Source organism: Thermobia domestica, chromosome 11 (assembly GCF_964235325.1).
Source record: "Thermobia domestica chromosome 11, izTheDome1.hap1.1, whole genome shotgun sequence".
Lineage (NCBI taxonomy): Eukaryota > Metazoa > Arthropoda > Insecta > Zygentoma > Lepismatidae > Thermobia > Thermobia domestica.
In genome coordinates this window covers 144,705,135-144,724,813 of record NC_137464.1, presented here as the reverse complement: position 1 = coordinate 144,724,813, position 19,679 = coordinate 144,705,135, and the positions used below count along the sequence as shown (strand labels likewise).

At 34.9% G+C, this 19,679-nt stretch overlaps 1 protein-coding gene across 2 annotated transcripts in view; it reads right to left on the bottom strand.

The window, feature by feature from the left end:
* Positions 1-8,436, bottom strand: part of LOC145663674 (uncharacterized) — an 82,534-nt gene extending 74,098 nt beyond the window's left edge. For both annotated transcript variants that reach the window (XM_081729770.1, XM_081729771.1), the window contains exon 1: positions 8,316-8,436. The gene's annotated coding sequence lies outside the window, so the exon portion shown is untranslated. The remainder of the gene's footprint in view (positions 1-8,315) is intronic.
* Positions 8,437-19,679: the final 11,243 nt, after the last annotated feature.

Sequence of the window (19,679 nt, the reverse complement as noted above, 5' to 3'; positions counted from 1 at the left end):
GGTGTACGAAATCGTAAATGCTGCAGGATGCAGATGAAATACAAAGATTTCTGAACGGCGTTGTCAGTGTACTCTGGCGTTGACTGTGTCAGTGATAATGTAATAGCTGATAATGATTATCAATTAGACAGCAGTGGAGATGAAAGTGGAGATAATGGAACAGATGAAAGTGAAGAAAGAGCTGCTAGCAATAAAGCAGTGGTTGCATGTATAATAAAGGTGCTTGCAATTTGAAATAAGCTACCGAAATGTAAAATATTTTAATCATAAATACGATGCAGGTGCTTTTCTGACAATATATCATGATTGAAAATATAGAAAATAGTAGGGAACATATTCCCCAAACCTTCCTACATTGAAAAAATAAACACCGGGGAATATTTTTTATGTTTATACCCTTCACAACAATTTTAATTAAAATAACAATATATTTTACTATCTTTCACTCCGAAAAAGATGTTAGTGAAAGGCTTAACTTGAGGAAAGTCCTTGTATGGCCTCCCGTCAGTTGATGATCGTTAAAGATTAAGAATATTCAAGAATCAAATTATCTGGAATTACAATCATATAAGGAAAATTTAAGGCGTTACTCTTCTATCACTAATTGCTACAATTGTTTTAAAATTTTTAATGCTCTGCAGTCTATTCAAATATCTTTTTCGTTGACATTAACCTAATGGAGCTATATGTACCTGAAGTACACCAGAAAATGTAGCATAATTAGAAAAATCCCCGGAAATTTTGGACACCGTTTCTGCTTCTAGCTGGAGGCATCTTTTCTGTTGCTGCAACTCTGGACGGATCGATTTCTATGGTATTATCATATGTTATAAACCCAAGATACCTAATCTTTAGAAATAAGGCAATCTTATGAGAAAAAAGTTATCCCATATTTTCTTAATCTTTCAAGTACTGATTTTAGAATTCGCTTATGCGTTTCAATGTCTTCGGAAGAAATTACTATATCGTCAAAATATAATTTTGCCCGCAAATCTAAACTTTCAACAAGAATTTTCTCAACAACTCTTGCTAAAATACAACTCCCTGTTTTTATACCAACAGGTACCCACATATATTGGAAGCTTCCACACAGGGTAGCAATTGTAGTTATTTCGCTTGATCCATTTTCCAGTTGTAACTGGAGATAGCCCTTGGTCATATCTAAAGACGTAAACACTTTTCCCAAGCTAATCTAGCTAAACATTCTTCTAAATTCGGCACCGGAAACATGTCATTCCTTATTAAGCTATTAGCTTTACAAAAGTTCCGCATAATTCTTATTGCGTACTAAAAAGGAACTTCGTCCTTAATGTGAATGATCAACTTTCGTAGAATACCTTGAGACATTAAACCATTAATGCAATCATCAAAAATTTTCTCTTTATTTTTCGGAATCTGTAATGGATGGTCTTTAAATATTTTTTCCTCTTATAATTTTGCTTCAAAAGTTTTACACCTTATTTTTCCATATTTACATCCGAGTTCTCCGAACGAAAATTATCAAGGAACTAAAAAGGTTTGTCAGCAGTCGTTCTTTCAGAAACAATGTTCCGGGGCACTCTTACTATTCTAGTGGAGCACTGCTGCTCCTATCCTTTTTTATTATTATATTGTAGACGTATTATTTTGGTTCTATCCGGGGCAGTCTAAGAGCTCCGCGGGGCAGTGCCGCACAAAACATGTCTGGAAGAAACACTGTCAGTATACTGAAAATCCGAACTGAAATCCCTATTATTATTTTTCTTAGATAGCAGTAATAGATAGTCATAAAGTGACGCAAATATTAAGAAATATTTGTGCTGACGTTAGCCAAGCTTGATGAGGTACCGAGTCTTCGTACAGAACGTATGAAAGGCGAAAAGGATATGGACATTCTTCATAAAGCTGGGAGCACAACTCTTCGTTTTACAGTAAGTGATGAATATCTACCAAGGTATATTTATGATAATAAAGAAAATAAACTTGTCTTCTTTGCAATGAGCGTACTTTATTTAAAATGTATTTTTTAAAATTTATCAGTATTACATGATCAAATTGGTTACACGCAAAAAAAAAGAAAGGTTACTAGTAAACAAGAAAAAGGTGGACAGTAACCGAGTTAGTTTGTCAATATATGGACAACAAAGTCGTGTGTCCCAGCAACCAAGTGAGAAAGGTTAACGAGAGAAGGTGATCGCAACCATGAGTTAAAGGTTAATATTGCTAAGCTAGAGTGTAATAACTCACAGGGGTATGCTAACCGATCACGTAGTTACCACTACAAATCATAACCTCTATCCGGTAACCTAGTTAGTATGTTGGAATAACTGACTGCTCGGTTAATGAAACAGGGTGCATCAACTTTCTAACCTAGTATTTTGATTAATATAAGATATCTTTAATTGGTTATAATAATTTGTATTATTTTCTCAATCACATCTCTGATGATGTTATAACATCAGAAAATGCAATATTAAAATAGAAAATAACTACCTAAGCTTGTGGTCCAGTTGTAGTTACGTGATCCCGTTGTAACCAACTCGTATCAGAAGTATGTAACAACTAACAGTGAGAATTTGTTTGGTTGTTACTCTTTCCTATAAGCAAAGCTGTAAAAGTTTTTCGTATTTTTACCGTAAAGCAACTACAACGAATTATGTTTCCTGTAATCATCAAGAAATTATTGTTACGAATGTATGAATTGTTTGACGGGAATTTCATGGTTAGTAGTGCTACCATCTAGTGTGATTATTTGTACTAGAATGATGTTTCTAAAAATTATTTTCTTTCAAATGTCAGAAGATGCATAAACCTTCGTAAATAAACTTTCCTTCACATTTCTCTATTAATTCATGTAGAATAATATTTTAATAACTGTTTTCCTATTCCTGCGGATGTATCTAGGCATTCACAATTGTGAAAACTTTTAGTTCTTAAAGTTGCAAATGGCGACGTTCCTGTTTGTGCTTCTAGCAATGCAGTGTTACCAGTAAACAAGTTCTGGAGGGTTTAATTTACCTTGTGTGAAAATCGATTGACAACAACAGAGTGTTTTAATTTAAATTAACCTTCTTGAATTGGTTACCTTCTTCTAACCTACTTTATAGATTAATAACAATCAAATACTGGATTGTTTCTACGCATTTTCCAGTAACCTTTTTCGATTAATTACCGGTGATCTTGTAAAATTAACCTTTTTTGTCTCAGAAGGGTTGTTGCAAATTATTAACTGGTTTTAACAGCCAAATTGTTCATTAACCTCCACTAGGTTACCGCTTATTTTTCTCAGTATATCAAATATGTTTGCAGTAGAAATGTATTTTATTAGCTATAAAATTAGTCTTGTGCATAAATTCCTAATTACATGCTTATGTGTATTATAGTCTAATTTCACACTCATCCAAGTATCATTAGTTATTCTAGAGATTTTAAACAGAGAAGTCGTATAAGTATTTGTTTTCGAACTAAAATTAAAAGAAAATGCAACGTAGGCAATAAATAGCAATTTTAACACCAAAACATTACATTTGAAATTTGAATTTATGACCGTCAGCATGACCACAACGTTGCACTTTTTGGACAGACTGTGTATTTTCTCAACTTTTAATCGTCATGCAAAATTATGATTTTATTCATATAAAATGAGAAGTTATTTTTCTTGCTTCGCTCTGAACGCTTCCGAGCTGGTGAGAAACTCTGTTCTTTCTTTGCCTGCAGGTGTTCCTGAGGCTTACTGCCGCCGTCTATAATACAAAGAAATCACTCTTTCTGAACCAAACGCTGATCTCATTAGCAGAGTGCTTCGAAGCAGCAAACTTTTTCTTCTTTCCTTGAGTGAAGTTAGCAACTCATGATTTTCGCTACTGAGACTATTTTGTATATATTATTCATATCTATAATTATTAACGTTTGGAAATCTTTTTAGATACGAAATTGTTACATTGCAAGCAGGTGCACGTTGAACGTTGCATTCCCACGTCCTAAGGTTTTGTTATCTCAACTATCGTGGGAACAGCGCTCACAATCTGTATGAATTTGCAGACAGAATGGTTAATCTCCACAATTGCCAATGTGCATTCTTTTTTACCAAACTGTTTTGTATCAAACTATGAGCTGAAAATCCATCAGTTAAGGACTGAATTTTTAAAGTTGGTCTGCAACATTTATTTAATTGCAGTCTTCAGTTTTTTGCTCCCACGAAACTAAAACACGTGTTGCCAGAGCTATTAAATATACCACAACTATATTTGTATCATGTAGGGATATACAGACTTTTGTATTTCTCTTAATAAATTTTATAATACACTGTCAACCAGAGACATGACAACCGAGATTTTCCCAGGTGTTGGTAGAAGCGAGAGTTGGCGCTTGGTATTGAGTGAAGGAGGAACGAAAAGTCTCCGGCAGACAAACTTACTTACGTATATGCTAGTATGTGATAGTTATGAAGAAGTATTAAGTTTTTTGTGGAATCATAATCACAGCATCAATTGGAAAAGTGGAAGAAGTGTTGCTTGCGTAACTATTTTATAAAGTGCATCATCTTTGGAGTTGCGGAGCCTCGTCGGAAGTTAGAGTTCCCTCCAACCCTTACACTCATTGCCCCTTTCGCAGTGAAAGACGAACTTCAAATTGAATAGTGATTTTGTGAATGTGATAACAAAACAACCAAGGGCTATATTCTCAGTGTTTACATCTACCATATATATTAAGTGTTTATCTTTCTCAAGTGTGTGCACATTGTCATTCACTCAAGTATTCATGCTATATTAAGTGAAAATTTTGTGTGTTGTTAATATCCTTTCGTTTAATACATATATACATACATTTATTCAATAAATAGGAATTCGCTCAAGCTAATATTCTCTTTTTTATTTGTGTGTGTACGAATATTTATGGACCGTCAGCTTGCTAGTTGTATGTACGCACATGTGTGTAGAAAAGTAAGTACGAATAAACTTGATTTCCGAACCACTGAGCTACTTATGTCATATCACTTATTTATCTTATTACTATCAATTTGCATTTGGACAGGACACGAGCTCTGACCCAGGTTATCAACTGTTTCTTTAGGGAGTACTCTGGAAGCCAGTACCCGAGGGAGACGGTAGGTAGCAAAATGTTACATTTTAAAGAATTTCATCGTATGTCAATGTTTAAAAAATAAATTAAAAATAATATAAGACCGAGTTTCGAACTCTTGATCTTTAAGGTTCAGCGGCTACCGTCGGCATATGGGCGTTTCTTCCTTTTTTAACAAGATTTTCTTTCCCATCCGAAGATGGGCAGGTCGTAGAAGGAAATATCTTCTCTGTGGCCAGAGTCATTTTCAAGTTTATGGAGCGTTTAATGTGTAGAAAGGTTATAGGCTGTATGATATTATGTGCTGAAGAAGGAAAACGTATAAGGGTGTACGTCATGCAACTAGTGTCGATATAAAAAACGGAGGGAAAATGCAATTCCCTCTGTACAGATCTGCGGGAATTGTGATGGATCTAGGACTTAGTCTCTGAAGAGATTTCTAGGTTTGTGTGAACAGAAGTATACACGCAAGCTACATATGCAACAACGGCTCGTTTAGTTAAATATCCCAAATCACATGTGACTCGTGAATGTCCTCATGTCGTGTGAAATATCACAACATGCTTATTGTGTTAATTGTGGGGGAGATCAGTAAACCAATTTTCAGGGTTATCCACTATTTCAGTAGGAAATGGTACGTAGGACCAAACCAAAAACTCAAGACAATAATCTATCTAGTACCACAGAGTACACTAATAGCACTCCGGAACTACTTATGCTAATAGACTCAGGGGAACCTCTTCTCAGAATTTTACAGCTTCTGATACCAACGATTTGGGCTCAACACTAAAAGACTTCCTTCAGCTATTTGAAGAGTTACATATGTCCACCATTTCAGCCAAAATAAAAAAAAGTATTCCAAACCTCAAGCTAGTTCAAGACCGCACTACCCACTTCGTCACGCGCATGGAAATATTCGTGAATATCCTGGATGATGGCACAGATTAGGGTACCACTAATTCTATACATGTTCTAGGTCAAGCAGTGGTTCTTTTTTTTTAACAATATTATGATGGGTGACAACATACAGAGTCAGCAGTTCAGATAGCCAATTGCAAGTCGTCATTTCAAAAAGGCACCAATCACCATTCATCATCAGTCCTTCGATCGACAGCAAAGTTCCTTGAGGAGAAGATGCCTGCACAAGCAAATTCCAGAAAACTTGCGACAGTAGTTGTTTCAAAATACTCATCTTCCAATATCTTCCAGTGAAACAAAGAAGGACATAGGAGGCAGGAGACTAAAGAAACCTAGAAACTTTCTAAGCCAACACTGTCAAAATTAATCTTCACAAAAAAAAAGGTATAGGATAAATTTTTCAGTTTTGATATAAGCCTACAAGCAATATACAGTATGTATCCTTTGAAACTAGAAAATTATTTTTCTATTGTCTGGGAAAAATGCAATGAAATTTGTGTACTATGTTCTAGATTTATGTATTTTTGCCTAAAGGAAACAGATTAATTGAATTACTATGGAATATTTGGCGGAATGAGAATGTGAGAGGATACGGGAAATCTGCAAGAAAAGATTTGTTCCTATTACTTTATATTCAAATAAATAAAGTATAGGAGTGAACTTTCCAAATTTGTAAAACATCATTCGCTCTTTATTTCTTATGTCCATGTTTTTTTATGTATAATTTTTAAAAGAAGTAATGTCTTGTTTGAAATGAGGACTACAATTAGTTTCAGAGAGAAATATTAACAATCTTAAAAAGATATATATATATATATATATATATATATATATATATATATATATATATATATATATATATATATATATATATATATACTTTAAGCACAAACAAGTTATTTGTATAACTCTAAATCTGTAAATTATTTGTGTAAGTTTTTTTTTACAGCAGCTCCCGTCAAGTAGATTTTGTGGTGGATAAACAGTGTCGAGTTTCTTGTAGCACTCATGTTTGCTCCAGCTTTTTTATTCCGCCATTATCATCGATCTCATTATCACAGTTTCTCTTGGCCTCGTTGCATAATCATGAGAAGTTAAAAAAAATCTACATCAAGTCCAACGAAAGTGATTGTCTTTGTAGCTGAGCACCAATATTTACTGTTTTCTAAAGGACATTCTTCGGGGATTTTGCAATATCTAAACGTAATTTCTCGTAAATGATAATCTTTTGGAAGCTGTTCGTCCAAAGTCTTCTTTCAAATTTAATCATTAATCTACCACAAGATGATTTATTTTTATTCTCGTGCTGAGATTTTGGAAAATCTATGAAAGATTAAATTCACCTAAAAGATTAAATTTAATATGTATCAAGTGAATTTATAATTATTAACTTACATTATTTTTTTAAAAATATAAAAACTCTGCATCCATACGCAGAAGTACACATCCCACTGGTGGCTCGTGATTAAATACAGTATGACCCGCGCAGTAGAAAACAAAAATAATAGGATATTTCAATTTACTAAGTTTGTTGAAAAATTGATGTAAGATTTTGGGAACTTTCACTTCGACACATGCTTCTAGCTATAGAACATACTGTCTGTATACTAGTATGTTACATATCATTCGAACGGTTTGTGTACAGCACTTCCTGGATATATAGGCCGCAGAAAATATCTTTGTAGTTTCGTCTATTTTCAGGCTGAAAGAATAGGACGTCAAAACGTGATTTTCGCAAAAGAAGAGCCTACAGCTCAAAATAATTATGAACTGTGAACACTGTGATGGCTAATGACTTAATTACAATCTCATCAGCGATTGTTTTCTGGTAAGGTAAGAATTCACTGGCAACATTGTATTTCCAACTGACGAGGAAAAGCTTTTGTGACATAACCAAACTGCAGAATCGCAAGAGCTACACATTTGTGCAGTGCTTCAACGTGACATCATAACCACGGTAATGGCACTCGCACTTTCCACTCCCCAAATCCGCGCAAGATCTGACAGGAAGTTCTGTATTAGCAAGTAAGACAAATGCATCAGCGTTGGGAATCACAGTGTATCAGAATTAGTGGTGCCAGTGATTAAGATATTAATATAGGAATAGTTGATTTTATGTAAAGAGTATTTGATGAGAAAAGAATAAGTAAATGGAAAACTATTTCATTTCTTCAAAAACGGTAGTTACTCACCAGTAAATTGCTTCAGGGTAAAATTTTCACTGGTCCCTCATATCAATTCCTCAGTTACTCAGTGGCTCAATAAAACATTTTTCATTAAATTGCAGCTAGATACGCTATTGTAAAGGAAAATACGATGATTGCAAATATACTTACTATGTCATTCTGATCCAGTCAAAACCAATAATTTAATACAGAAAGCAGTAAAGCTCAGAAGTTTTAATTCCAGTTGTGAATTACGAAACACTACATAAAACAAGAGCAGTTAAGAATAAATTCTTTATTTATTTATTAAGTTTGAGTTATATCCATGGCAATCTAATCCATTGTTTGCGTTGCTGGCTTTGCACTTATGATTTCTTTTAATCCAATAAATTTCTTGAATACTTGGACTCGGAATACTAAAGACATAGTATAACATTAGGATATAGAAGTATTTTTTTGTGGACGTTCTGTATATTTTCGTAAAGACAGTAATTATTTTTCGATTTATACTTTATTCTGCGACGCAAATAAGTTCTTTCTTCGATGGGAACTGTTTTTCTTCCCACGCAACAGGACAAACAAGTCTTTTATCGTTCACTCATATATATATAAAACGTTACTTTCTGGTGAGAACATTTTAGTGAGCGACGAAGCTTCTCAGTGTTTCTCCCTGACTTATTAATATGTAAAGAATATTATTTGGAACTGAAGTAAGTGTTTTCTCCAATCATTTATGGAAATACTAGCTGACCAGATGTTCGAATGCCAGAACGACGCCAGCCACATCGCTTTACCAGTTCGTTATCTAAATGTTCCCAGACCCAAGTTATCGCAATGTCTCGTGCGTCGTAACCAATGGACTAAAATTAACGTTAATTCTTTGTTATATTCTATTTACATGTACATACAGGTGACTTAACCTGAGTACTTTTGAGAATGAAATGCCAATATTGATCAGTCGATCAGTGCAGCTCGTATCTCGAACCTCTGAGTTCGAAGAGTGTTACTCCACATTTCGAGGTAGCAACCATGCACGTTACGTCTTGCATCAAGTATAATGTTGTGCTAAGGGGTGTACGTTATTAGCCAGTCAAGGACTTAGTTACGGCTAGCTCCCATCACTGATATCCCACATTCTCATACCTTGTGCGTATAAGTTATAAATGCGCCCTCCAACATTATCATTCCACTTTGGGAACTACATATTTTTTGAAGGCTGACATCGAATCTTAAGGATTTTTTTGGAGTAGCAACCATATTACTTCGTGGGACTATCCCGGCGACATTTCCCCAGTGCTAATCCCCCAAGTGCATTAATAGTATGAGAAAAGTATATCTAGTGGAATCATAATCATAATCTTTTCTATCAATATATAAGAGTGATAAAGGGCTATAGTGTAGTGAAAAAGCAAAGTGTGATTTTATAATGAAAACAATTATACATATTCAGTGTTGAGTATTGTGAATGTTTCTTTCTACGTCATTTTTATATAGTATTTTAATAAATAAGCATAGTGTCATTTAATCCAGTGTGTTTTTGTTGTATGTATGAACGATGTTTATGTGCGTTGTGGTCTGAGTGACCGTCTGATCGTCCGTAAGGTTTCCGAGACGCAACATCCGAACCTCTCGGCGCCTAATGCTAATCTCGTTATTGAGACCGGCGGGCAATTTAGAAACGATTCTGTAATCCCCTTTTGGAGATGTCCATCAGCGTGTTACCCAGGTAAGTCCAGGTCTCCGGAAAATACTCATTGGCAGGACAACGGAGGACAGATCACGTTGGCGGATATAACATCACGGGCAGTCGCATATGTTTTGACACCCAAAATGTTTGTACACTATACGTAAATATCTCTTTACATAGTATTTACACTCAATGGGAAAGCTACTTGAACTGGATCCGCTTGCTGATAACAAAACTTTTCACAAATCTTTCCACAGAACTCACGAAAGGGTCATTGCATGTCAAATCACCTAATTTCAAAACATGACCGTGCTTCAATGTCTCAGATTCTCTTCAATATTTTTTGTATTTAAATACCAATGAAATTATGGTAAATTAATTTTTTCCGATTTTTTGGATGAGAAATGGACCAGGAAGAAATTTTTGAAAAATGTGAATTTTTTGCCAATTTCACTTCCCTGCACTCAGCATCATGGAACTAAAATTACCATAATTTCCTCATTTTTAAAGTTATTTGGCTGATCCAGGTATCAAATGAAAGGTTAATGTTTGCTCTTTCAGTAAATCTAAAGAAAGATTACACTATCGAACATTAATGGGCACACAAAGCACATTTTAGTTCTTTTAGTTTTTTCTTTCTTTCTTTCTTTTTTTCTTTCTTTCTTTCTTTTTTTTTTTACAAATTTTGCCACTGCTCAAAAGTTACTACTATAAAAGTTTTGAAATCTTTTTTGTACATTCATCTTAACACGCACATAATATGGTTAAAAAAATAAAAAGGGTGTTTTTTGTATTTTTGTAATTATTATTTTTTGTATTTTACATGTACGGAAATATAAGTTTTAAGTTTTGTTACAAATTATGTCATTTCTCGTAAATTACAACTATGAAACTCTTGAAACTTTTTTATAGAATCATCTTAGCATATAAACGATATGGTTTAAAAATGAAAAGAGGGCTTTTGGTAATTTTGTATATTTTTAAAACTTTACATATACGGAAATATACAGTTTTAAGTTAGAAATTGTGCCATTGCTAAGTTAAAACTATAAAACTTTTAAAGCTTCTTTTTATAGAATTGTTTTTTCACATACATGATATGGTTAAAAATTAAAAGGTGATTTTGGTATTTGTGCAATAAATTTTATTATTATTATTTGCATTTTAAATGAACAGAAATATACAGTTTTACTGCTGTTAACAGATTATGTCTTTCCTTTGAAGTAGTGATGAAAAATTTCGGAATTTTTACTTTTCAGATTCCGGAAAGTAAATTCTGAAATATTTCGGAATTCCGAAGAATTTCGAATCCGGAAAAATCTGGAATTCGGAATAATTCTGAAAAGTGAAATTCCCGATTCCGGAAAATTTTGGCCATCCCTGCTTTGAAGTGACAACTGTCACACTTTAAAACTTTTTCAAATATAATCAATCATCTTAAGAAATATGAGGTATGCTTAAAACTAAAAACTTGTAAAATATGTAGTTTTGGTATTAGTATAATATATTTTTGTACTTTAACTATGACTTTCTTTTCTTCCCAATTGTACCATTGGTTACAACTATCAAACTTCTTTTAACTTTTTATAGGATTAGTTTGCATTTGCTAGGTATGATTAAATAAGGTGCTTCTTTTTGATAATAATTTTGCGGTTTTGTTAATGGAAAATATAAGCTTAGCAAGGTAAGGGGTTGAGTGATTATTACAAAACCTAACACAAAAATAAGAAATAATAGACTAATGTACATAGATGACAACAATAAACATACATACCGGTAATACTTCTTAGAATTACATAGATTTAAATACAAAACGTTGTGTCTTATATTTCACAGCTCATTGTTTTCACTGATGATATGATGTCTTCTTTTATTTTGCTTTCAGTTGCGTAAGTTCGGGCTGACTGGCTCGTAAGAGAGGGAACAGGAATTCCCAGATGGTATTTTCAAAAGTATCCAACAAAAGTCTTCATTTTCTAGCCAGTAGAATATAGAAAACCCAGAGCGATTCATGAATTGCACTCTGGTGTACAAAAATAATAATTACAGAAATACGAAAAGCACACTCTTTATATTTTAACTATATCATATATGTACTAAAATGATTATATAAAAAAGGTTTCAAGAGTTTTACAGTTGTAATTTACGAGCAATGATACAATTTCTAACAAAACTTAAAACTGTATATTTTCGAACATGTGAAATATCAAAAAAATAATAATTACAAAAGTACTAAAAGCACTCTTTTTATTTTTTAACCATATCATGTGTATGTGCTAAGATGATTCTATAAAAAGTTTCAAAAGTTTTATAGTTGTAACTTTAGAGCAATGACACAATTTGTAATAAAACTTAAAACTGTATCTTTCCGTACATGTAAAATAATAATAATAATAATAATAATAATAATAATAATTACAAAAATACAAAAAGCACCCTTTTATTTTTTAACTATATTATGTGCGTGTTAAAACAAATATATCGTGGCGGACATAAGTCTTTGACTAGATAATGGCGAATGCTTTGAAACAAATGCAGAGTATGAGAATTAAATCTGTCATATCTGTAGTTTCATGTGGAGGAGAAACAAACTTGTGAACCAAAGGTTTAAGAACAACTCATGTTATTTATATATACTTTGCTGAAGATTATTAACTTATAATAAAAGAAACACGAAAGACTTTTTGAAACGAAGAAAAATAACATACAACCTTGCAAGCGGAAGCAAAGAAACCTAACGTAGCAAGACTAAAGACGAATCATTTACAGCGCAGTGATCGTGGGTCAGTGGTCAAGGCGCGTGCCCAGTAATCTGGAGGTTCTTATATCGAATCCACGTGGGGATTTTTTTACTTAAGGAATTTTGATGGCGATTGATCGGCGATGACACACGTTTTATTATATTCAAACATTTGAATACTCGGATGTTTCAATACTTGAACTCAACATGCACGGCAGTGCATGGCAGCCAAGTTCTGCGAAGAAAATGAACACTGGCCTCCAGTGCCGTAAGCATATTATACACGAACAAGAGTTTTGGGTAAAATCGCCGATTTCGAGGCCTTGTAAGAACGATTCTGTTAAGGGTAGAAACATGAAATTTAGAATTTAAGGAGATATCCGATAGATGTACTCATATGCCAAATCTCACATTCCTACCATAACCATATTCGAGAACGGGACCATTAAATTATGCGGTTTTCAGGCTCACTGACTCACTCATCAAATTCATTAGGTACTTCCCAATGAGATAGAGACGTGAAACTTTGCATAAAGGTACTCTATAATGACTTGAGTCCGAAAAAAGTCTGAAATGTGAGGAATGTGCTACGGGAATTTTTTTATGGACAAAAAACTGTTCTTAGCCAGGAAAAAAAATCGTTTCACTCACTTACTCATCACGTTCATTAGGTACTTACCAATGACACAAAGACATGAAACTCTGCACAAAGGTACCTTATAATGACTTGAGTATGGAAAAAATCTGAGAACTCAGGAACATACTATGGGAAATTTTTATGGGCAAAAAACAGTCCTTAGCCAAGCAAGAAATCGTTTGACTCACTCACTCAGCAAATTGATTAGGTACTTACCAATGACACAGAGATGTGAAACTCTGCACAAAGGTACCTTATAATGAGTTGAGTATGAAAAAGTCCGAGATCTCAGGAACGTACTATAGGAAATTTTTTATGGGCAAAAACTATCCTTAGCCAAGCAATAAATGGTTTCACTCACTCACTCAGCAAATTGATTAGGTACTTCCCGGTGAGATATAGACGTGAGACTTTGCATAAAGGTACCCTATAATGACTTGAGTATGGAAAAAGTCCGAAATCTGAGGAATGTGCTATGATAATTTTTTTGTAGGCAAAAAAACTGTCCTTAGCCAGGCAATAAATGGTTTCACTTACTCACTCATCAAATTGATTAGGTACTTCCAAATGAGATAAAAATGTGAAACTTTGCATAGCGGCACCCTATAATGACTCGAGAACAGAAACAGTCCAAAATGTGATTAATGTGTTATGGGATTTTTTTTATGGGCGAGAAATTGTACTTAGCGAAACATAAATAGGTTTGGCCTTTCACTCATCAAATTGATTACGTGCTTCCCAATGAGATAGAGACGTGAAACTCTGCATAAAGGTACCTTATAATGGTTTAAGCGTGAACAAATCCCGAAACGTGTGGATTGTGCTATGGGAAATTTTTCATGGGCGAAAAACTGTCCTTGGCAAAGCAGAAAACGATTCATTTACTTACTCATCACATTAATTTACTAGTTCCAAATGAGATAGTGACGTGAAGCTGTGCATAAAGGTACCTTATAATGACTTGTGTGTGAAAAAGGTCCGTAATGTGAGGAATGTGCTATGGGAAATTTTTCATGGATGAAAACTGTTGTTAGTAAAGTAGAAATCGGTTCATTCATTCACTCATCTCATTGATTTGCTAGTTTCCAATGAGATAGTGACGTGAAACTCTGCATAAAGGTACCTTATAATGACTTGAGTGTGAAAAAAGTCCGAAATGTGAGGAATGTGCTATGGAAATTTTTTTTATGGGTGAAAAACTGTTTTTAGCCAAGCAGAAATCGGTTCATTCATTCACTCGTCACATTGATTAAGTACTTGTTTATGAAATATTGACGTAAAAGTCTGTATATTGGTACCTTATAATGACTTGAGTATGGCAAAGGTGTGAAATTTAAGTAATGTGCTAAAGGAAATTTTTATGGGTGAAAACTGTCCTTAGCCAAGCAGAAATCGGTTCACTCACTGACTGACTCACTCATAGCATTGATTAGGCAGTTCCCAATGAGATAGAGGCATTAATCTCTGTATAAAGGTACCTTATAATGATTTGAGTATGGAAAATATTCAAAATTTAAGAAGTGCTATGGAAAAATTTTATGGGTGAAAACTGTCCTTAGTCAAGCAGAAATCGGTTCACTCACTCACTCATCACATTGATTTCGTACTTCCCAATGAGATAGATAAGACGTGAAACTCTGCATAAAGGTATCTTATAATGACCTGAGTATGGAAAAAATCCGAAATTAACGAATGTGCTATGGGAAATCTCTTATAGGCGAAAAATTGTCCGTAGCCATTAGGTACTTCCCAATGAGATGAAGATGTGAATGTCTGCACAAAGATAGCTTATAATGGTTTGAATATGAAAAATGTCCGAAATTTAAGGAATGTACTATAGAATTTTCTATGGGCGAAAAACTGTCCTTACTCAAACACAGATCGGTTCATTTACTCACTCATTATTGATTAGGTGCTTCCAAATGAGATAGAGATTTGAAACTCTGCATAATGATACCTACCTTACGTAATGACCTGTGTAAGTAAAATGTTCTAAATTTAAGGAATATACTATGGGAATTTTTAAGGGCGAAAAACTGTCCATAGCCATTAGGTACTTCTTAATTATATAAAGATGTAAAATTATCCATGAAGGTACCTTATAACGGTTGGAGAATGAAATTTGAGGAATTTGCCATGGAAAAGTTTTCATTGGCAAAAAAAAAAAAAAAAAAAAAAAAAAACTGTCCTTACAATAAGAAATCGGGAACGATTCCGTTATTGAACACATCATGTGCATAGTGATAATGTTGTCAATCGTCTGAGTGGTCGAGTTGGTGCCCTCCTCGCTGGTCTATTGGCTACCACGTGCACCTTTGATGTATGGGGTCCTGGGTTCGACTCCCGATGATAGAGCCTTTGGAATCTTAACTCTTCTCGATGTTTCTGTGTTCGTGTCCCTGTCGTTCTAGGTTAATAGAAAAATGAGCTAAGGTCACTGAGAAAAATCCGTTATCCGGACAGCGGTATAGTGTACAAATATACGGGATCCTTATGTTTACTACAGAAATCAATACATACGTTATCCATTTGCTATATACGTACTGTCCTCTTTCCCGCTTAGATGTTACACAATGTCGTTGCAGGATGTCTGACATCGAACAGTCTTCCGTACATTACGTACGTCAACTATAAGTTACATACGTCTGTCTGTATGTGAGATCCTGACCGCCTACATACAGTTCTTTCGTTCTTTCGGAAAGTGCGTTTATTCGGAACACTTATACGGAAAGTATGTTTAAAATATACTTTTTCAGTTATACGTTTAGTGTACGTTAAGTCCAAAAACTACAGGCTTTACACACGTAACCTACGTTTTTACGTACGCCACATACATTTTTTTCTCAGTGTGCGAGTAAAATAAGTTTAAGCTAGTAATAAGTAGTTAAGCAAGTTAATGAGGCACGTTCTGTGAATCAGTTAATTTTTAAAAACGTGGGCTAAGACACGTACATACTGCCGTAAATTTCGTAGTTGGAAACCCAGACAAGAAAAGCCAATATTTTTTCTTTTTTTGGTGAAGATTTTTCCTTTATTGCAGTCATTGGTATTAAATAAATATTGAAATTAATTTGATAAGCAAGAGAATGTAGAGGTGAGGATATTTAGAATTAATGAAGTTTTCGAAGAAATGAGAAATAAAATTGTTCGAATTTATGTGAAACTAGCAATAAAATGTAACCGATTTCGTAAATATATTGGTACCACGTGTTATATTATGGCTACCACAGTCATTAAGTAAAAATGTTCTTGATGCTTCGTGTCTCTATCTGTGAACAGTTAGCAAATCTCTTACGTATCAGCCTTTTTAATCAACAGTGAATTTCATGCCTTTGCTCTTCATATTTCCTGAATTTGTCCACATTGGGTTCCTCCCCACACCCCCGCCTTTGGTCGGCCTACTTCCTCACACCTCTTAGCCTACGGTCACAGTGCATCCGATTTTTCACTCTGGTGATTACGGCCGACTGGTCGGCCGACCACGTCTGCCAACTGCTTGATCACACTGCAACTGATCAGTCGTCAGTCTGTCTTCTTGTGAGATACAGTATGGACGAGGAATTGCTGCTATTAGAAAATCCTGTGTTAAAAATATTACTTTTAGAGGAAGATAGGAGCAAATATGTAAATACTATTTTTCAAGAAAGACAGAAATATGGCGAGTTTCACATGCTATTTCCAAAGTTGGTGGAGCAGCCACAGAAGTTTTTTCAGTACTTCAGAATGGAACAGGATACATTTTGGCACATCTTATAGAAGATCCGAGGACGCATAGAGAAGAAAAGCAATTTTCGAAAATGTATATCATCAGAAGAACGGCTTGCTGTAACATGTAAATGGGAGTCTCAATACTTGCGATGAGTTGTAATCCACCCGCTAGTCTGGCGTAGTCGGGCGACATAAACAAAATAATTTGTTTCCGATCGGTGGCCGGTAGAAGTCCGCCGTAGTCGTCAGACCATGTAGGCGCCAATCTGACCACTTACACTTCTCTCAATGCATTTGTTTATTTCCCCGGTGTCGTCCGAGTATGTCAGACTAAAAGATCGGCGAAAGTCGGATCCACTGTGACCATAGGCTTAAGCTCACAATTCTACCGAATTTCAAGTTTCTTTTCCTATTTCAACTATCTAAAATATAAGATTTTGTATTCCAGGAAAACGCCTACTTAAATAACGTGGGGATTTCTTCGTCCTCCTTTAGACTCCTTAAAAATTAAAAATATTCACTTTTAGCAATTTTCCTGTAGGTTAGTCCCGGGAAGCTACAATCGTGCCGAATTTCATCATTGTACTCCTGCCGGAAGTGCCTAAACATTTTGGGGTGTAGCAGACGTCCAATATTAATAACATGGGAAAGATTTTTCAGTTCCCCATAAAACTACCCTACAGTTGGAAATTTTTATTTTTACTGATTTACTTAGGTAATACTAACGAAAACGTTCAAGCATACCTAATTTCACGTTTGTATTCCAATTTCAAGTACCTAAAATATTATATTATAGGTCCAAAAAAGGCCCATTTAAATAGCATGAGAAAATTCTTCATCCCCCCTTTAGACACCCTAAAAATTAAAAATATTCACTTTTGGCAATTTTTCTGTCGGTTAGTCACGAAAAGCTACAATCATGTCAAATTTAATCATTGTAGCCCTAAAGGAAGTGCCCTATAATTTTGGGGTGTAAAACGTGTCCCATAAAAATAACATGGGAAAGATTTTTCAGTTCCCCATAAAACCACTCTAAAGTTGGAATTGTTTATTTTTACTAATTTACTTAGATAATACTAACGAGAACGTACAAGCATACCGAATTTCAAGTTTTTATTCTAATTCGAAGTTCCTAAAACATGAGATTATAGGTCCAGAAAGACCCATTTAAATAACATGGGGAAATTCTTCATCGCCCTTCATCATTTCAACTTTCGACGTCAACCGGAAGCACCCCTTTAATTTATGTCAGTTCATGTAGTTTTATATACAGATAGGATATGTTGGTGGCAAATATAATTAAGATTACAAGCTATTTGAAAGGTGTATATCATTGGAAGGAAAACCCGAGGCAATATGAAACTGCGCAACATGCGCGTCATGTGATGAATTCCGTAATTTCGCAATATGGAAAGGTAGAGAACAACTAAGTATATTGAAACACCAGCCATGGCTAGTGATGTAGCAGCGAGGATTCAGCATCAAGGGTTTTGGTCTCTGTTGATACTCTTCGTATTAATGAAAAATGAGATGTTAGCGATCGTGATTTTGTAGTTCGGGTAAATGGATTAGAATCTCGTTTGGACACAACTCTGACAGATATTTAATAGAATAAATCCTCCCCGCTGTTCTAGTGGCTAGCATGTGCGCCTTTCTTGTATAGGGTCTTGGATTCGATTCCCGGTGGGAGAGCCCTTGGGAACTAATGTTGCATGTGACACAATGTGACTCCTTTAAAACTGTACGAGTTTAAATTTAAATCAAACAATATGTCACAATTGAGAATCCTAATATACGATATTGACATGGTGATCTGCAAAAAGAAGAGAAATATGAACAAAAACACCAGAGGTACAAACAGTGCAGCCAAGATCGTCAGCCTCAAAAAGTGTTGAGATGAGGATGGATGAGCCAAGTTCCTTGAAACGAACACTGGAACTTGGCGCGAGGTATCAAGGAAAATGATGTTAAGGAAGCTTAGGGATAGTGATGGTGGGCGTGGTGGGTTTGGGACCACCACCAACCTTAGGAATATCAACCTCGCTAACGCGCTAAGGCACATTTGTACAGTATACTGCAGTAAGATTGGTGGTTCGAAACCCAGACAAGGAAAACTTATATTCCTCCACGAAGTGTCAACGTAAATGATTTTGACGAGCCTTAGGGGTGGTATTTGTGAGCGTAGTGGATTTGGGGTCACCACTAGCCTTAGGGCTGAAATGTCCCGGCCGTGAAACTAGGAACAGACATCTTAATGTATTCGAATATGTTAGACACCTCGCGCCAAGTTCCAGTGTTCGTTTCAGAGGCAGTGGCCAAGGAACTTGGCTCATCCATCCTCATCTCAACACTTTCTGAGGCTGATGAACTTGGCTGCACTGTTTGCACCTCTGGTGTTTTTGTTCATATATCAATCTTCAGGAATAATAAAAGTAATAATAATTTGTATGCCACTCTTTAAGTAACAATTGCTCTGTAGACTGAATCTTAACGTTATCTTTTTACTTTGTAATTCAGAGCTCACTGAATGATGGTCTGTGTATATATTTTTGTAGCAAAGCTTTTATAATTACATCTGCATATTCTACAAGTTAGTTTATTATATGCCTTACTGTTCAATGATATTCAGTTATTTTTATTACAGTTATTTTCCTTAAACAGTAGAATACTTCCTACATGAAACTTTAGTGGAAAGCTTTTGTTTAAATCTGGGTAGTTACAGAGGTGTCTCTTGAAGGTACGGAACCCCTTCCCCGAAATCCC